Genomic DNA, 20278 nt, shown 5'->3' on the forward strand with positions numbered 1-20278 from the left:
AGCCAAGGGCAGAGAGGCTAGAGCCAGCAGTAACTGAACAGATGGGAGGTGTAGATTTGTTATCTGTGTCTCACCAGCTCCTGACCCAAGGAAACCATTCCAGCTCTGATAAGGGAAGGGGCAAGGCAGGCTGAGGAGATGCACGAAGACCGCTTTCCTTAACTGAACTTATCAGTGGTGGGCCTACTAGGTGTTAGAAGGTCAATTAATATCTGTCATAAGTAGCATGATAAGGGCAATATTTAACAAACATTTGTGTGAGCACTTACCACGTACCAGACATTCTTCTAAACTCCTTCATGGAGCATCTCATTTAAGAGCTCAGTCCTCTGAGGACTGAGTTGGTACTCAGTTGGTACTATAATTCCCATTTTACAGATGTGGAAAGTGAGGTGAGGAAGAGTCAAACCATCTTTTCCCGGCTTGCACAGCAAGTAAGGGATACAAACCGAGCAGCCTGAAGTCAAAGCCCTTGCTCTAAACTCCTTTATCACGAATAATCAAAAAGCAGAGTTGGCAAGTTTTATACGGGAAGATCCAGATAATAACTGTTTTATTTATTTCATTCGGGTTTTTCCACAAGATCTTACAGAAAAACCCGAATGGGCTTTTAGCCAACCCAATAGTTTCTGCCACAGCAACTCAGCTCTGCCGTTCTAACCCCAAAGCAGCTTAGACAACACCTAAACCAATGGGCTTTGCTGTGTTCCGGCCAAACTGTATTTACAGACACTGAAATTTGCATTTCATACTATTTTCATGAGTCATAAAACATTCTTCTTTTGATTTAGTTTTCTCCCAACCATTTAAAAATGTACAAACCATTCTTATGTCACAGGCCATATGAAAACAGGCTGCAGGCCAGATTTGGCCCATCAATGCTTTGCTAACCCTTGATCAAAGAGATGAAAAAAAATTAAAACAAAGACATTTGGAAAGAAATTTGAATCGTGATGTTATTTTTTCGGCCATTTTCACATTGTATTTATTTCAGTCTCAAAAGCATTGTCTGTCGTTCGTCTTTATATCACTTGAATGAAATGTAGTTCAGCTCCAGAATCTAGTTCAGCCTCCGTGTTGAGCAAGCTGTGTGGCCTTGGGCAGTTCACTCAACCCTAAGCCACAGCTTCCTCATTGTAATAACAGTAGTTATCTCACAGGGTTGGTGCCGTAGGCATTCAGTCAACTAATGCGTGCTAAGCAATTACCCCAACTCCCAGCACACTGTAAACTCTCAATAAATGTTCACTCTTAGGACTACTGGCATTATTATTACTATTAACACTGCTATTATCCACAACACCATCACCCCAGGTAAAAACATTAAAATACCACATCTCCTAAAGTTCACCTCTATGGACTGACTCTCTACCTCAGAGGTGAATTAAAAGCCCTTTAAATACCCTCCCCACTCTCCCCACTATACTTTCACCCTCCCCACCCTTTCCACTATACTATCACGCTATTGATTCCACACACAGCCCCCAGAAAAAAATTTTCTACCTTACTCCATATTCTTACTGTTCCAGAAAACAGAAGATCTCATATGCACAGCACCTAACAGAATTCTTGCTGTCCCTCTCCAGAACGCTCTCCTACGGTACCTAGCTACATTCTAATCTGCCGTAGGCACCGATAAATCACTCGCCGTCATTAGCATTTTGGTGCTTGCTTGCAATACTCGTGGGTCACAAGAAGAACAAGGAGATAGTAAAACCTTCATAAAGAACCTCTGTGAATTAGAACAACCCCACGTTTATCTTATTTAATCAGGCCATATGTATGTGGAATGTCACTTAGCTTTTCTGCTTTATTTATTTTTAATTTATTTTACTGAGGTATAGTTGGTTTACAATGTTGTGTTAGTTTCTGGTGTACAGCAAAGTGATTCAGTTTTATATATATATACACATATATATATCCTTTTTCATGTTCTTTTCCATTATGGCTTATCACAGGATATTAAAGATAGTTCCCTGTGCTATACAGTAGGACCTTGTTGTTTATCCATCCTATATATAATAATTTGCAGAGAGACTTTCAAGATGGCAGAAGAATAAGACGTGGAGATCACCTCCTTCCTCACAAGTACATGCGAAATACATCTACACGTGGAACAACTTCTACAGGACACCTACTGAATGCTGGCAGAAGAACTCAGGCCTCCCAAAAGGCAAGAAACTCCCCACGTACCTGGGTATGGCAAAAGAAAAAAAAGAGACGAAAGAATAGGGATGGGACCTGCACCAGCGGGAGGGAGCTGTGAAGGAGGAAAGGTTTCCACACACTAGGAAGCCCCTTCGCGGGCGGAGACTGCGGGTGGCGGAGGGGGGGGAGCTTCGGAGCCGTGGAGGAGAGCGCAGCAACAGGGGTGCGGAGGACAAAGCAGAGAGATTGCCGCACAGTGGATCAGGGCCGACCGGCACTCACCAGCCCGAGAGGCTTGCCTGCTCCCCCGCTGGGGCAGGCGGGGGCTGCGAGCTGAGGCTCGGGCTTCAGTCGGATCCCAGGGAGAGGACTGGGGTTGGCTGCGTGAACACAGCCTGAAGGGGGCTAGTGCGCCACGCCGGGAGGGAGTCCGGGAAAAAGTCTGGAGCTGCCGAAAAAGCAAGAGACTTTTTCTTCCCTCTTTGTTTTGCGGTGCGTGAGGAGAGGGGATTAACAGTGCTGCTTAAAGGAGCTCCAGAGATGGGTGCGAGCCACGGCTATCAGCGGGGACCCCAGAGATGAGACCTTAAGGCTGCTGCTGCCACCCCCAAGAAGTCTGTGTGCAAGCACAGGTCACTCTCCACACCTCCCCTCCGGGGGGGCCTGTGCAGCCTGCCACCACCAGGGTCCTGTGATCCAGGGACAACCTACCCGGGAGAACACACAGCGCTCCTCAGGCTGGAGCACCGGCCTCTGCCGCCGCATGCTAGCCCCGCACTCCGTGCCCCTCCTTCCCACCGGCCTGAGTGAGCCAGAGCCCCCGAAGCAGCGGCTCCTTTAACCCCGTCCTGTCTGAGCGAAGAACAGACGCCCTCAGGCCACCTACACGCAGAGGCGGGGCCAAACCCAAAGCTGAACCCCGGCAGCTGTGCGAACAAAGAAGAGAAAGGGAAACCTCTCCTAGCAGCCTCAGAAGCAGCGGATTAAATCTCCACAATCAACTTGATGTACCCTGCATCTGTGGAATACCTGAATAGACAATGAATCATCCCAAATTGAGGAGGTGGACTTTGGGAGAAACAATATATATATATTCTTCCCTTTTTCTCTTTTTGTGAGTGCGTATGTGTATGCTTCTGTGTGTGATTTTGTCTGTATAGCTTTGCTTTTACCATTTGTCCTAGGGTTCTGTCTGTCGTTTTTTTTTGTTGTTGTTTCTTTTTTTTTTAGTATAGTTTTTAGCACTTGTTATCATTGGTGGATTTGTTTTGTGGTTTGGTTGCTCTCTTCTTTCTTTTTTTATTACTTTTTATTTTTAATAATTAGTTTTATTTTTTATTTTAATAACTTTATTTTATTTTTTTCTTTCTTTCTTTTTTCCTCCCTTTTCTTCTGAGCTGTGTGGCTGACAGGGTCTTGGTGCTCTGGCAGGGTGTCAGACCTGAGCCTATGTGGTTGGAGAGCTGAGCTCAGGACATTGGTCCACCAGAGACCTCCTGGCTCCACATAATATCACACAATGTAAGCTCTCCCAGACATCTTCATCTCAACGCTAAGTAAGACCGAGCTCCACTCAACGACCAGCAAGCTACAGTGCTGGACACCCTATGCCAAACAACTAGCAAGACAGGAACACAACCCCACCCATTAGCAGAGGGGCTGCCTAAAATCATAATAAGGCCACAGACACCCCAAAATAACCACCAGACGTGGACCTGCCCACCAGAAAGACAAGATCCAGCCTCATCCACCAGAACACAGGCACTAGTCCCCTCCACCAGGAAGCCTACACACCCACTGAATCAACCTTAGCCACTGGGGGAAGACACCAAAAACAATGGGAACTATAAACCTGCAGCCTGCAAAAAGGAGACCCCAAAGACAGTAAGATAAGCAAAATAAGAAGACAGAGAAACATACAGCAGATGAAGGAGCAAGGTAAAAACCCACCAGACCAAACAAATGAAGAGGAAATAGGCAGTCTACCTGAAAACAGAATTCAGAATAATGATAGTAAAGATGATCCAAAATCTTGGAAATAGAATGGAGAAAATAAAAGAAACGTTTAACAAGGACCTAGAAGAACTAAAGAGCAAACAAACAGTGATGAACAACACAATAAATGAAATGAAAACTTCTCTAGAGGGACTCAATAGCAGAATAACTGAGGCAGAAGAACGGATAAGGGACCTGGAAGATAAAATAGTAGAAATAACTACTGCAGAGCAGAATAAAGAAAAAACAAAGAAAAGAATTGAGGACAGCCTCAGAGACCTCTGGGACAACATTAAATGCACCAACATTCGAATTATAGGGTCCCAGAAGAAGAGAAAAATAAAGGGACTGAGAAAATACTTGAAGAGATTATAATTGGAAACTTCCCTAATATGGGGAAGGAAATAGTTAATCAAGTCCAGGAAGCAGACAGTCCCATACAGGATAAATCCAAGGAGAAACACTCCAAGACACATATTAGTCAAACTATCAAAAATTAAATACAAAGAAAAAAATATTAAAAGCAGCAGGGAGAAAATTACATACAAGGGAATCCCCATAAGGTTAATAGCTGATCTTTCAGCAGAAACTCTGCAAGCCAGAAGGCAGTGGTAGGACATATTTAAAGTGATGAAAGGGAAAAACCTACAACCAAGATTACTTTACCCAGCAAGGATCTCATTCAGATTCGATGGAGAAATTAAAACCTTTACAGACAAGCAAAAGCTAAGAGAATTCAGCACCACCAAACCAGCTTTACAACAAATGCTAAATAAACTTCTCTAGGCAGGAAACACAAGAGAAGGAAAAGACCTACAATGACAAACCCAAAACAATTAAGAAAACGGTAATAGGAACATATATATCGATAATTACCTTAAATATAAATGGCTTAAATACTCCAACTAAAAGACACAGGCTCACTGAATGGATACAAAAACAAGACCCATATATATGCTGCCTACAAGAGACCCACTTCACACCTAGGGACACATACAGACTGAAAGTGAGGGGATCGAAAAAGATATTCCATGCAGATGGAAATCAAAAGAAAGCTGGAGTAGCAATTCTCATATCAGACAAAATGTACTTTAAAATAAAGACTATTACAAGAGACAAAGAAGGACACTACATAATGATCAAGGGATCAATTCAAGAAGAAGATATAACAATTGTAAATATTTATGCATCCAACATAGGAGCACCTCAATACATAAGGCAAATGCTAACAGCCATAAAATGGGAAATCGACAGTAACATGATTGTAGTAGGGGACTTTAACACCCCACTTTCACCAATGAACTGATCATCCAAAATGAAAATAAATAAGGAAACACAAACTTTAAAAGATACACTAAACAAGATGGACTTAACTGATATTTATAAGACATTCCCCAAAACAACAGATTACACTTTCTTCTCAAGTGCTCATGGAACATTCTCCAGGGGATAGATCATATCTGAGTCACAAATCAAGCCTAGGGAAATTTAAGAAAATTGAAATCACATCAAGTATCTTTTCTGACCACAACACTATGAGACTAGATACCAATTACAGGAAAAAATCTGTAAAAAATACAAACACATGGAGGCTAAACAATACACTACTTAATAACCAAGAGATCACTGAAGAAATCAAAGAGGAAATCAAAAAATACCTAGAAACAAATGACAATGAAAACACGACGACCCAAAGCCTATGGGATGCAGCAAAAGCAGTTCTAAGAGGGAAGTTTATAGCAACACAATCCTACCTCAAGAAACAAGAAACATCTCAAATAAAAAACCTAACATTACACCTAAAACACTTAGAGAAAGAAGAACAAAAAACCCCCCAAAGTTAGCAGAAGGAAAGAAATCATAAAGATCAGATCAGAAATAAATGAAAATAAAATGAAGGAAACAATAGCAAAGATCAATAAAACTAAAAGCTGGTTCTTTGAGAAGATAAACTAAACTGATCAACCATTAGCCAGACTCCTCAAGAAAAAATGGGAGAAGACTCAAATCGATAGAATTAGAAAAGAAAAAGAAGTAACAACTGACACTGCAGAAATACAAAGGATCATGAGAGATTACTACAAGCAACTCTATGCCAATAAAATGGACAACCTGGAAGAAATGGACAAATTCTTAGAAAAGCACAACCTTCCGAGACTGAACCAGGAAGAAATAGAAAATATAAACAGACCAATCACAAGCACTGAAATTGAGACTGTGATTAAAAATCTTCCAACAAACAAAAGCCCATGACAAGATGGCTTCACAGGTGAATTCTATCAAACATTTAGAGAAGAGCTAACACCTATCCTTCTCAAACTCTTCCAAAATATAGCAGAGGGAGGAACACTCCCAAACTCATTCTATAAGACCACTATCACCCTTATACCAAAACCAGACAAACATGTCACAAAGAAAGAAAACTACAGGCCAATATCACTGATGAACATAGATGCAAAAATCCTCAACAAAATACTAACAAACAGAATTAAACAGCACATTAAAAGGATCATACACCATGATCAAGTGGGGTTCATTCCAGGAATGCAAGGATTCCTCAATATATGCAAATCAATCAATGTGATACACCATATTAACAAATTGAAGGAGAAAAACCATATGATCCTCTCAATAGATGCCGAAAAAGCTTTTGACAAAATTCAACACCCATTTATGATAAAAACCCTCCAGAAAGTAGACATAGTGGGAACGTACCTCAACGTAATAAAGGCCAAATATGACAAACCCACAGCCAACATCATTCTCAATGGTAAAAAACTGAAACCATTTCCACTAAGATCAGAAACAAGAAAAGGTTGCCCACTCTCACCGCTATTATTCAACTTATTTTTGGAAGTTTTAGCCACAGCAATCAGAGGAGAAAAAGAAATAAAAGGAATCCAAATCAGAAAAGAAGAAGTAAAGCTGTCGCTGTTTGCAGATGACATGATACTATACATAGAGAATCCTAAAGATGCTACCAGAAAACTACTAGAGCTAATCAATGAATTTGGTAAGTAGCAGGATACAAAATTAATGCACAGAAATCTCTGGCATTCCTATACACTAATGATGAAAAATCTGAAAGAGAAATTAAGGAAACACTCCCATTTACCATTGCAACAAAAAGAATAAAATAGCTAGGAATAAACCTACCTAAGGAGACAAAAGACCTGTATGCAGAAAGCTATAAGACACTGATGAAAGAAATTAAAGATGATACAAACAGATGGAATGATATACCATGTTCTTGGATTGGAAGTATCAACATTGTGAAAATGACTATACTACCCAAAGCAATCTACAGATTCAATGCAATCCCTATCAAACTACCAGTGGCATTTTTCACAGAACTTGAACAAAAAATTGTACAATTTGTATGGAAACACAAAAGACCCCGAATAGCCAAAGCAATCTTGAGAAAGAAAAACGGAGCTGGAGGAATCAGGCTCCCTGACTTCAGACTATACTGCAAAGCTACAGTAATCAAGACAGTATGGTACTGGCACAAAAACAGAAATATAGATCAATGGAACAGGATAGAAAGCCCAGAGATAAACCCACACAGATATGGTCACCTTATTTTTGATAAAGGAGGCAAGAATATACAATGGAGAAAAGACAGCCTCTTTTCCGGAAAACTGGACAGCTACATGTAAAAGAATGAAATTAGAACACTCCCTAACACCATACACAAAAATAAACTCAAAATAAACTTTAAATACATTTAAAGACTTAAATGTAAGGCCAGACACTATAAAACTCTTAGAGGAAAACATAGGCAGAGCACTCTATGACATACATCACAGCAAGATCTTTTATGACCCCCTAGAGAAATGGAAATTAAAAACAAAAATAAACAAATGGGACCTAATGAAACTTAAAAGCTTTTGCACAGGAAAGGAAACCATAAACAAGACGAAAAGACAACCCTCAAAATGGGAGAAAATGTTTGCAAATGAAGCAACAGACAAAGGATTTATCTCCAAAATTTACAAGCAGCTCATGCAGCTCAATATCAAAAAACCAAATAACCCAATCGAAAAAATGGGCAGAAGACCTAAATAGACATTTCTCCAAAGAAGATATACAGGTCGCCAACAAACACATGAAAGGATGTTCAACTTCACTAATCATTAGAGAAATGCAAATCAAAACTACAATGAGGTATCACCTCACACTGGTAACACTGGCCATCATAAAAAAATCTACAAACAATAAATGCTGGAGAGGGTGTGGAGAAAAGGGAACCCTCTTGCACGGTTGGTGTGAATGTAAATTGATACAGCCACTATGGAGAACAGAATGGAGTTTCCTTAAAAAACTAAAAATAGAACTACCATACAACCTAGCAATCCCACTACTGGGCATATACCCTGAGAAAACCATAATTCAATAAGAATCATGTACCACAATGTTCACTGCAGCTCTATTTACAATAGCCAGGACATGGAAGCAACCTAAGTGTCCATCGACAGATGAATGGATAAAGAAGATGTGGCACATATATACAATGGAATATTACTCAGCCATAAAAAGAAACAAAACTGAGTTATTTGTAGTGAGGTGGATGGACCTATAGACTGTCATACAGAGTGAAGTAAGTCAGAAAGAGAAAAACAAATACCGTATGCTAACACATATACATGGAATCTAAAAACAATATGGTTATGAAGAACCTAGGGGCAGGACAGGAATAAAGAAGCAGACGTAGAGATGGACTTGAGGACACGGGGAGGGGGAAGGGTAAGCTGGGACGAAGTGAGAGAGTGGCATGGACTTATATATACTACCAAATGTAAAATAGATTGCTAGTGGGAAGCAGCCGCATAGCACAGGGAGATCAGCTCGGTACTTTTTCACCACCTAGCGGGGTGAGATAGGGAGAGTGGGAGGGAGACACAACAGGGAGGCGATATGGAGATATATGTCTATGTATAGGCGACTCACTCTGTTATAAAGCAGAAACTAACACACCATTGTAAAGCAATTATACTCCAATAAAAATGTTTAAAAAAAAACCAGTTTGCATGTGCTAACCCCAAACTCCCAATCCATCCCTCCCCCACTTGCCCTCCCCCTTGGCAACCACAAGTCTGTTTTCTGTCTATGAGTCTCTTTCTGTTTCATAGATAAGTTCATTTGTGTCATATTTTAGTGGAATGCCTCTTTGGCGTGGTAATTAAGGCAACAGGTCTAGTGAAGCGTGTTGCTTAAGCCACTGAGAAGAGCCATCATCACCATCGTGAGCCACATTCTCTAATACTGATTGAAAATTGACTGCATTTCTGGCATTGCACAGTTCTCTAGTCATTTCTGTTATAGCAGCATTTGCTGTGACAGATGAAATGTACACATAGGATGCTGATGAAGACCCGGAAGTCACCGTTATCGCCGCGCAGGCCAAGGAAAAGCATGACTCTGATGTACATCCTCATTATCTCAGGGTCTGGCCGTTTTGTTCTCAAAAGAATTGTGGGCAGGTAGCCTCGGTGAAGTTCATCACTTATCAGCTGGCAAATCAGCTTAGCATAACTTGGTTATCTGATTCTCTGTTTCAGAGGACTGATGGGTTACTTTCTCAGAAGGGCATGACAATTCATCAGGAAAAGGAGTGAGCGAAGGTTCCCAGAAAATGCCTTGCTTGTCCTCCTGAGGTTTCCCTATCACTGGAGCCAAATGTTAGCCCAAGTGGTCTTGACTAACAAGAAGTGTCCTGGCCCTTTGGGGGAAAGAAATAGGCTCTTTGTAATTTTTAAAGTGTGCTGATAGGAAATCAAATAATTATAGCCCAGATCATTTTAACAATTAAGTGTCTCATTTGGAAATGTTTGCAGCCAGTTCTGAGTTTTCCATTAGGAGACAAATGCCCAGATTCCTTGGTAGGGTAGGACCCTGTCATTTCAAATGTCTTCGCTACACTTTGTTTCATGGTTAGTTAGGTAAGAGCTTTTCCTGTTTCCCAAACCAGTTAGTACATATGGGACAACTCTATTGATTAAATATCTAAAATTTTTTTTCTACAGCCACAAAATTGCTCAATGAATTGAAGACCTACTGGTCCAGCTAATTTCTTGATTTGGTTGTAAAACTAAGCACTCTAAGACTGAAAAGCAAGATCACTGGACACAGAATTCTGTCTCCTTTTACCCCAGGAAATCGATCTTAGGCAAAAATGTGAAGTAAGCATGGCTTACCTCAGCACACAGCAGCCTCTAAGCTTCCAATACAATTGTTCTCTTTTCTCCTCTCCATATAGCTGCTTCCTTAGATTTGCTTTCATGCCTCTAAACAAGAATAGGAGAATGCTGGAGTACGCATGCTCTTTTCCAGTACAATGTGATGTTTTATTTTTTAAATTATTTATAAGAATGCTTGATGCAAAGCAACAAATATCTAATAGCATCTCACACATTTATATACAAGACAGTGGGGATAAAATTTGCTCTTAGGATCCTTCCAAGGTTCTCTCCCCTCAAACCAATAAGCAGCCCCCCTCCTCACTTACCTTACTGAAACACCATTTGGCTATAGGTTCACAATCCACTACCCAATTTGGGGGCATAATAAGAGAGCTTAGTGCTTGCTGTAAACAAGGCTTTCTGAAATCTTCAAAGGAATTAACAGAGAGTAGAAATGCAATTCACCATTCCCTGCTGGAAGATACAGGGGATCTGTGAGAAAGTCTTCTCTCTCTCTCTCTCTCTCTCTCTCTCTCTCTCTCTCTTTCTCTCTCTCACATACACACACACTTTAAGAAAGAATAATAGGAATAGAGAATGCTGGTGTATAAAGGCAGCAAATGTGAATCTGTTTTTGTTCAGAAACATCCTTCTCTCTTACTTCATTATCAAGAATAGTACCTAAAGTATGGCTGGCACACAGTAGTCGCTCAAAATATTTGTTAAATGACTGAAAAAGTGATTATCAAGTATTTGGATGCAGTCTGAAGACACTTTTTGATTGAAATAGAGCTGATTTACAGTGCTGTGTTAATGTCTGTTGTACAGCAGAGTGATTCAGCTATACCTATATATACATTATTTCTTAAATATTCTTTTCCATTACAAGGTTTATCTCAGGATATTGAATATAGTTCCCTGTGCTATACAATAGGACCTTGTTGTTTAGCCATTCTCTATGTAATAGTTTGCATCTGCTAACCCCAAAATCCCACTCCACCCCTCCCCCACCCCCTGCCCCCTTGGCAACCACAAGTCTGTTCTCTGTCTGTGAGTCTATTTTGTAGATAAGTTCATTTGTGTCACATTTAAGATTCCGCATATAAGTGACATCATACAGTATTTGTCTTTCTCTTTCTGACTTACTTCACTTAGTATGATAATCTCTAGGTCCATCCATGTTGCTGCAAATGACATTATTTCATTCTTCTTTATGGCTGAGTAGTATTCCATTGTATATATATGTACCACATCTCCTTTATCCATTCATCAAGACACAGTTTTTTGTTTTGTTTTGTTTTGTTTGTGGTACGCGGGCCTCTCACTGTTGTGGCCTCTCCCGTTGTGGAGCACAGGCTCCGGACGTGCAGGCTCAGCGGCCATGGCTCACGGGCCCAGCCGCTCTGCGGCATGTGGGATCTTCCCGGACCGGGGCACGAACCCGTGTCCCCTGCATCGGCAGGCGGACTCTCAACCACTGCGCCACCAGGGAAGCCCCAAGACACAGTGTTTTTTGATCTGGGAGACTTGTGAGTTAAGGTCTAAAGACATTCTTATTCAAAAAGTTTAAGTATTAGGAGTCAATAATAATTTCTCATTACTGTTTGAAGTGCCATATCCATCCTTATTTTCTCACCTAAAAAAATTTGTTTTAAGTATCACCCCAGCCAAGATAAATGAAAACTTACGTTCACACAAAGAGTTGTACGCAGACGTTTATAGTGGCTTTATTTGCACTCACCAAAAACTAAAAACAATCTAAATGTCCCTCAGACACAGAAGGGATAGACTAACTGTGGTACATCCCTACCCTGGAACACTGCTCAGCGACAAAAATGAGCATATTAACATACTAACACACACAACAACACGGATGCATACGAAAGCATTACCCTAAGTGAAAAGAGCCAGAGTTAAAAGGCTGTATGTTATATGATTCTATTTATCTGACATTCCTGCCAAGACAAAACTCTAGGGACAGCATTGCCTATGGCTGAGTACAGGAGGAGGGGTGGCAGGGAACTGGTAGGTGTGATTGACTTGTTTTATGTCTTGATGGTGATGGTGGTTATTCAACTGTCTGCATTTGTGAAAACTCGCACAGATGCGCGCACTAAAAAGGGTGAATTACACTGTATGTAAATTACACCTTAATTGTTTTTTTAATTAAAGGAAAACTATAACACTGCTTGCAGCTCAGTGAGGTAGATAGGTATTTTACAGGTATTCAGTGTTTGGTCTTTCCAAAATACATGTTTTTTTTGTTTGTTTGTTTGTTTTGAGGTTTAAATTTGGAACCAACTAAGGCAGCATCTACTTTGGGAAAGGAACACAATGGAGGTTACGGCTGAAGGGATTCCTGTTTGGAGGCATTATTGAGGGGCCTGAGGGTCTAGTACCGCAAGGACTTTGAGATTTCCTAATCTTCTAATTCACCATGATTGTAACTTTTACCTGGCAAGAGTGTCATAAGGATGAATTAGTCAATGCATGCAAAGAACTTTGAAGATGCAAAGCACCAGATGAGTTCTGGAGTGCCATGGTTAATGCTCAGACTGGACTGAAGACAAAAGCACTTTCAAAGCCAGTACCTGGGCAGGTTTTGCTATCACTCCATGTCAACTGGCTTCTTGCACAGTGATTACACAGCTCTGCATCTTTGTACTGAAGCATGGAGCTTCAAGTGAAAGAAGAAAGGCCCTGTGCAAATGTTATAAAAACAATGGTGAAGAGGCAGCTTGGCTGATCGGACATTTCAAAGCCAAGAATTTCAAATCCAAGAACAAAGGTGTGAAAGTAAATACCTTAGAAGTAAATAGACCAAAACACATTACTGATGACCGACCATCTAACCCTATGGAACAGATGTATGTTTCAAAGTATATTTCATACAAAGAATTATTCTACAGAGAATTTATTTTGGATAAATAAAGAATCTCTTTATATTAAGGAATCACATCTGAAAGAATATGATGGTTATAACGGTTAGGTACAGATTAAGTCTAGACTAAGTGATGGTTAAGAATTGTATAGATTCAATTTTCTTTTTTCAACATCTTCATTGGAGTATAATTGCTTTACAATGGTGTGTTAGCTTCTCCTGTATAACAAAGTGAATCAGCTATACATATACATATATCCCCATATCCCCTTCCTCTTACGTCTCCCTCCCTCCCTCCCTATCCCTAAATTTTCTTACAGAAGGCCAAGGTCTTTACCAGTAAGGTCTGCAGCTCAAGATTGATGCAGCCAGGCTTTGAATTTTAAAAAACATTATATCTAGATAAAGAAGAAGTGGATATATATATATATATATATATATATATATATATATATATAATGGAATATCACTCAGCCATAACAGAGAATGAAATTTTGCCACCTGCAGCAACATGGATGGACTTGGAGGGCATTATGCTAAGTAAAATAAGACAGACAGAGAAAGATCAATACTGTATGATATCACTTACATGTGGAATCTTAAAAGTACAACAAACTAGTGAATAAAGCAAAAAAGAGGCAGACTCATAGAAATGGAGAACAAACTAGTGGTTACCAGTGGGGAGAGGCAAGCTAGGGAGAGAGGGGTAAAAGGGTTATTATGGGATTATATGAAATCATGCGTGTGAACCTTTTGAAAATTGTAAAGCACTATAGAGTTGAAAGAATCTGTCGTTCAATAAAAAGAAGAAAAAGATAAAGAAAAATAAACAAATAATTCAAAGATAAAAATTTTTAAAAATAAAAACATTGTATCAACATTTTCTATCTTCTCCCTCTCTCTTAACTCAAAACTCTCACGCATGTTTATTTCCTTGTGTGTCTTGCCCTATTTCCGACATGCGACGCAATTCTTGAGAACTGTAGGAATAACCCTGGCTCTTCCAACCCATCAACTCAGCCTGAATGGGTGAATCAATTCACACTGTGTTCTCTCTTCCTATTTCCACTTCTGTTCAGCTCGTGATTCCCTCAGTTATAGTTCCTACTCTCACCTTCTAAGGCTTTTCAGTTCAAAGGAATATTCTAAGGGATGCTAGCAGTTCTCACTAGTCCTGACACAAATAACTGCCGCTGCAGTGCCCTTTACAAACATGAAATGCAAAGTGCAGGGTCTCTTTCTCCACGTGGAGAGTGGCATGTTCATGTCACTGGCACCGTTTGCCATGCTCTGGCGATCCTCTGTTTAATGTGCTAAATGTGGCAGCACATTAGCAACATAAATAAAAGTCGAATCCCAACCAATCTCTTTCAATGGAATCCCTTGGGAGCATCTTTCTATAGAAGAGAGTCCAGGACTTTTTCCTTTAAGGAAACACATGTATTGTGCACTTTCCTTCTTCCAATATTCAAAATGAAGCCCCTCCAAATGGCTTACACACTGAAGTTTATAACCTCAGCTTACACAAGTCCAGTGCATAAAGATCTACAGCCCGCAGGCAGAGCGAGGAAGCTTTTGAAAGATGAATCATTTTCATAAATGAGTGCAGAGGAAGGTCAGGCCAGGGGACAAGGAAGGTTACATGTGTGCCCGAGATAAGGCCCCATCCATCCTCCTCTTACTGTCAGGGCTTGATGGGTGAAAACTGCCTTGAGCTTCCATAAAACATGTTGTTTGCAGAAAACTTGCAGGTGGTTCATAAAAAAGTCCAAACTGTTACCAAGAAATTTATCTCCCACTGCGGGATCTGTTTATAATAGAAACGAAGGATCTCAAGTAGAAATTAAGTATCTCAGACTGACTTATATTGGCTGGGAGGATTGAAAAATTCAACCTGCTTCTCAATCGTTGCACTAAAAACATCAAAGTACTTGTACTGATGACATCTTGACAAGATACAAGTACGTTCAAAAGAAAAATAATGTCCATTGTGTGCACAACCCTTTATCCCTGGGGGAAGAATAGGCTAGGTGAGATTTTATTGGGAGAATTTAATCAGAAGACTGAACTCTTCATCACATTTTATTTCTGAAGAGGGTCAAGCATCCATTACTTACAACTTTCCCGTCTGTATGGTCAAAGTGAAAAGGGCATCTCAATTTTTTTAAGTTGTTAGGAGATGTTTATTATCTTGAAGCTTAAAAGAGATTGGGGGCAATGGTAATGTTGGCCATAATTTGATTTATCTCCATATAGAAATTGAAGGGAAATGCTGAGGCAATTCGTGTAGATAATTCAGACCCTAAAACCACAGGTACTTGAAATCAAGAGATAAGTGAGGAAGACGTGCTGAATTCTGTTTGGGTTTGTTTTTCCCATGTTGTGCTGGTAGTTGGCTCCATTTCTCACATCACATGCCCGTATACCTGGACAGTGGTTTTAAGTTGCTGGAAATACTTAGATCATACATTTAAATCAAATTGACGAACATAGCACATCTCCAAGGCAGAATGTTTTGCTGAGTTTACAGAATCCATGCATGTTCTAGCTGGAAGGGATTGCAGCCCAGGGTTCCAGCCCCTGAGCACAGGCATAGAAGGCGAAACCTCTACAAAAATAAAGGGTCATGTGTTCTCTCTACCTTGACAGTAGCAATGGTCCAGGTCTTTATCCCACCCATATGTACACCCAAACCTCTCCTCCATTCTTTCACTCAAGATGGTTGGAGGTGTAGGGTCTGAGCATAAGGTGGGCTGAGAAACACTGTATCTAATCCAACACCTTTATTTGAATTATGAGAGTCATGAGACGTGGCTTTCAGCCATAGTGAGAAACCAAAGATGTTTTACTTCAATACCTTCTCAGTCCTCTTGTGTCTATTTTGACCTGCCTCCAACCTCTGCCATCCAAGCCACACTGAGTCACTGTGGCCTCCCCTCCTAACAAGTCCTGTGTCTTCCACCCAAATGGTCTCCCACTCCTCCCAATTTCATGTAAAAGTAACGTTTTCCCCATGCCATGTTATCCTGTCTCCCTGCTAGGAAAATGCACCTAAGGTCTTAACAGTTCTAGGACTTAAGGTTTCCCTCTTTTTTTTTTTTTTTTTTTGCGGTACTCGGACCTCCCACTGCCTTGGCCTCTCCCGTTGCGGAGCACAGGCTCCGGACGCGCAGACTCAGCGGCCATGGCTCACGGGCCCAGCCGCTCCGCGGCGTGTGGGATCCTCCCGGACCGGGGCACGAACCCGTGTCCCCTGCATCGGCAGGCGGACTCTCAACCACTGCGCCACCAGGGAAGCCCCCCCTCTTTTTAATAATAGCAAATTGAAAGGGGAGAGATAATTCTGGTCAAATATGTTGTCCCAAAAGAATGGATGTATAATTATGAAGTTCTAGACATTGTGGCAACAAGAAGAGGAGTGTATCTGGAAATAAGGTGCCTTCTCAGCACTTTAAGCAACCATCTATATTTTTTTACACATTATTTTTGCCAGCTCTTGTCTTATGTTTCAATATTGATAGTAAGTTGGAGCCTGCTGTGCTGTTTGGAATGTTAGGTTGTAGTAATCTAGCAAGTGTCATGCCACCAAAGGGATTTAATCGATATTCTCCGAAGCAGATAACTTGGGTATGAGGAATATGCCAGGAGGCAGCATTGTCTACATGGTGGAATGACTGATATTTGCAATTTTAAAATCATGAACTAGATATGACTTCGCCTGCCCTCTCATCTTCTCTTGGCCTTCTAACAGGATTCTATCTAAGATGACGCAAATGAGTTCCTATGCTAATGCTAAAGGTCTCAGTGAAAAGAGTCCTCCTGAATCTCTCTCTCATTTCAGTGTTTAATGTCACTCACTGTCATGGGATGCTTTCCAGTATAAGTCCCTCCATGACAAGACAGGAGGGAAGGCCTAGCCTCACTTATTTTGTCAACAAATACAGTTTGAGCACTTCCAACACACAAATAAAGCCCCAAATCAAACTCGGATAAAAGGAAAATGTAAATATTTTGTAAGTCATGATATAATAATAATAATAGTAATAATAGAACTTATATAATGCTTACTAGCATAACAAAAAGTACTGTCCTAAGAATCTAATTCAAAATAACTAATTTACTCCTACAAAAACACTTTGGAGTATTATTATTCCCATTTTACAGATGAGAAAATTGAGGCTTAGGTTAAGTTAAGGCTCTAGTTATCTAGCTTATCTAGTTATCTAGTTATCTAGCTAGAGAGGCAGAGCTAGGAGTTTGTTTTTTCTAAGTTTTCTATTTTCCACTTCCATGACCTCAAGGTCCCCATTAATAACCTTTACTTAAAAGAAATATGAATCTACTCTGCATTTCAATGTACCAAGCAAGCATCTCCATTTGTTATCAACTCACCTTGGTCTTAGCTCAGCTTCCATAATGGTAGATCTTAAAGGATTTGGCTATGAAGGACACTAAACTGGACTATAATACCTCTATACCAGTCATATTGGTATTTTGTCAATTGAAGCTTGGTGTTGAATTGCTAATTTAGTACTCTGTGTTGATCCAAAAGGAAACCATCAAAAACAATCTCACAAGACTCTATTCTCCCCTGCTCAACCCAATGGGCCATGAGTTCTGTTTGTTCCCATAGTCACAAGTAGGCACAAGGTAAAACATTCCTGAATTTTTTTGATTCATTTAGAACTGTTTTGATAAAAAGTGATTTAAGTGATTCCTTGTCCTAATTTACTCATCCATTCTCCAAGCTTTTATTGACACCTGTGATTAACTGCAAAGCATGTCGGAAAATAGAAATATAAGCCAATGCCAACCCTGTCCTCAAACTGTCCTATAGTCAGCGAAGGAGATAAGATATATAAACATAAGTAAAAATAACATAAGGAAAAAAGTGAGAGAGTCCATGAGAAAAGAAAACCCAATTTGGAGGTGATCAAATTCGGCTTTGTGGTAAAGAAGACTTTGAGTTAGAACTTGAAGGATAAAGTCTAGCAAAGCACTGTATCAAAGTCTAGCAAAGCAAAGAGAATGCTCAGTGTATCAGAGGAACAAAAAAACTTTTTAGTTTAACAAAAAATGTAGGCTGTATAAGATCTTGTGAGTGTCGTAAAAAGGAGTTTGAATTTTATTCTCTTAGAGGGAGGAATTCATTAGGATTTTTGAACAGGAAGGAGGCAGACAATAAAGCTTTGCTTTAATACTATTGGTCCATCCCAAGCCAGCTCTCAACACTTCCTAGGGCAAAGAATATAATCAACACATATTTAATGACTTGTCCAATATGCACAGGTATTGGAAATAGAAATTATTAGAGCAGTCAATGAATATTTTATTAGAACCTAAACTAAGAAGTGTAAATACAGAGGGAAGAACAGTTGAGAAAGATTTTATAGAAATACACTTGCTATAATTAAACATCAGATATCAGGGGATGGAGAGAGACACGAAAGAATCAAATATGAATCCACCATTACAAGTAGGATTGTAGTAACATTATCCAATAGTACAAAATATTAGAAATATGATTTCTTTATACCCAAAGCGTGTATCACTTTTGTAAATGTTGGTCTGAACCTTCTTAGCCCACAGTTTGCACACTCTATCTGCAATAAAACATCTTATGATACAACAAGACACAGTAGAGGCAAACATGGCAGTTTCTATTTTGCCCAGGACATTTGCAGATCAGTGTCAAAACTCTACAATGATAAAGGACAATAGCTGGGGGAATGAAGAAGAGAAAATCCTGTAGAACAATGGACTCATTATTCAGAAGAATCATTCTGCTCTAGCAAGGTTGGAACTATTCTCTTGGAAAAAAAAAAAAGTTAAAAAGATAATAACATTGAGAGGAGATTGGGTAAGTAGAAGACTTAATTCTAGCCATATATTTGAGGAGAAACATGGGAAATATAATTTCAAATAAAGAGAATCCAACCAAGAGGTAATAATGGTGACCAAATTTCCCTCCCACCTGAAACTGGCCCACAAATCCGTATTAAAATAATAACCTCTATAATTTGGCATGACGTAGGTGCCCAGGACACAAAAATATGGTCTTTAAGACCATGTTTCTCAGACAATGAAGGACAGTCATCCTTAAAAGATGAGAAGCAAACACTGAGCCTTCTAACAGCCTAGCTTACTGCCTTGGGAGGGTTTCCAGCCCACAAGACTTGGAGGGGTAACTCAGGTGGAGCTTGGCATGGAGATGGAGTTGAGGCTCTGGAGAGACCAAGGCAGCCCTGTTCTAAGGACAAAGTATCAGAAAAGAGAGAGCTGCTCAGAGAGAGAATGACAGATATTCTGCATGGAAACCCCCTCTGGTATTTAACTTAGTACTGATCAGCTCATGCATGTGAGGAAACTACCCAAGGCTAGAAAAAAAGCCACCCGAAAGGATTTAGAGGAAGAGTGCCCAGTACTCACAAAAAGTTGGGAATAGTTCCCAAAAGTCAGATTGGAAAGCCTCGAGATTCACGGGCCATTGGGTAGAGAGTTTCATAATGAGGAAACTCAGTAGTGGGGAATAATTAGCCCTAGAATGAGCATTGATCCGATGCACCTAACAAATCTTAACAGCAAGACCCGGAAGGACCAAACTGCTTCTAAGTACTCGACTGCACCCCACAGCAAAGTTCAAGAACACTTCTGAGAATAAAATATATCCAGCGCCCAATAATGTAAATTTCACATCTGGCATCTAATCAGGCAAGCAAAGAAAACAGAAAATATGATCTAAAATGAAGAGAAAAATGTATCAATCAAAACATACCCAGAACAGACACAGATACTAGAATTAGCAGACAAGGACATTACAATCATTACTATAAATATATTCCCTTTGTTCAAAAAGTTAATTAGAATGATGGAAGATATAAAAAAGACCCACATCCCACTTCTAGAGGTGAAAACATCAATGTGTGAAATGGAAAACTCACTAGATGGGATTAGTGTCAGATTAAATATTATAGGAGAAAAAATTAATAAACTTGAAGACATAGCAATAGAAACTATCCAAAATGAAACACAGAGAGAAAAGAGACTCAAAAAGAATAGTTCATCCTTGAGC

General features: G+C 40.0%; 1 long non-coding RNA gene across 3 annotated transcripts in view; it reads left to right on the top strand.

Annotated features, from left to right (window-relative positions):
- The window catches only part of LOC149749964 (uncharacterized), a 35694-nt gene extending 24873 nt beyond the window's left edge, over window positions 1-10821 (top strand). For 2 of the 3 annotated variants that reach the window (XR_016391929.1, XR_016391927.1), the window contains one exon: window positions 2033-10820. This is a non-coding gene — a long non-coding RNA (uncharacterized LOC149749964). Of the gene's footprint in view, window positions 1-2032 lie in introns of all 3 variants that reach the window. The other variant, XR_016391928.1, reaches the window with a different exon arrangement.
- The last annotated feature ends 9457 nt before the right edge of the window (window positions 10822-20278 follow it).

The sequence above is a fragment of the Delphinapterus leucas genome, chromosome 2 (genome assembly GCF_059928025.1).
Source record: "Delphinapterus leucas isolate spDelLeu-1000000601 "Yukka" chromosome 2, BTC_Dleu_Yukka2, whole genome shotgun sequence".
Classification (NCBI taxonomy): Eukaryota; Metazoa; Chordata; class Mammalia; order Artiodactyla; family Monodontidae; genus Delphinapterus; species Delphinapterus leucas.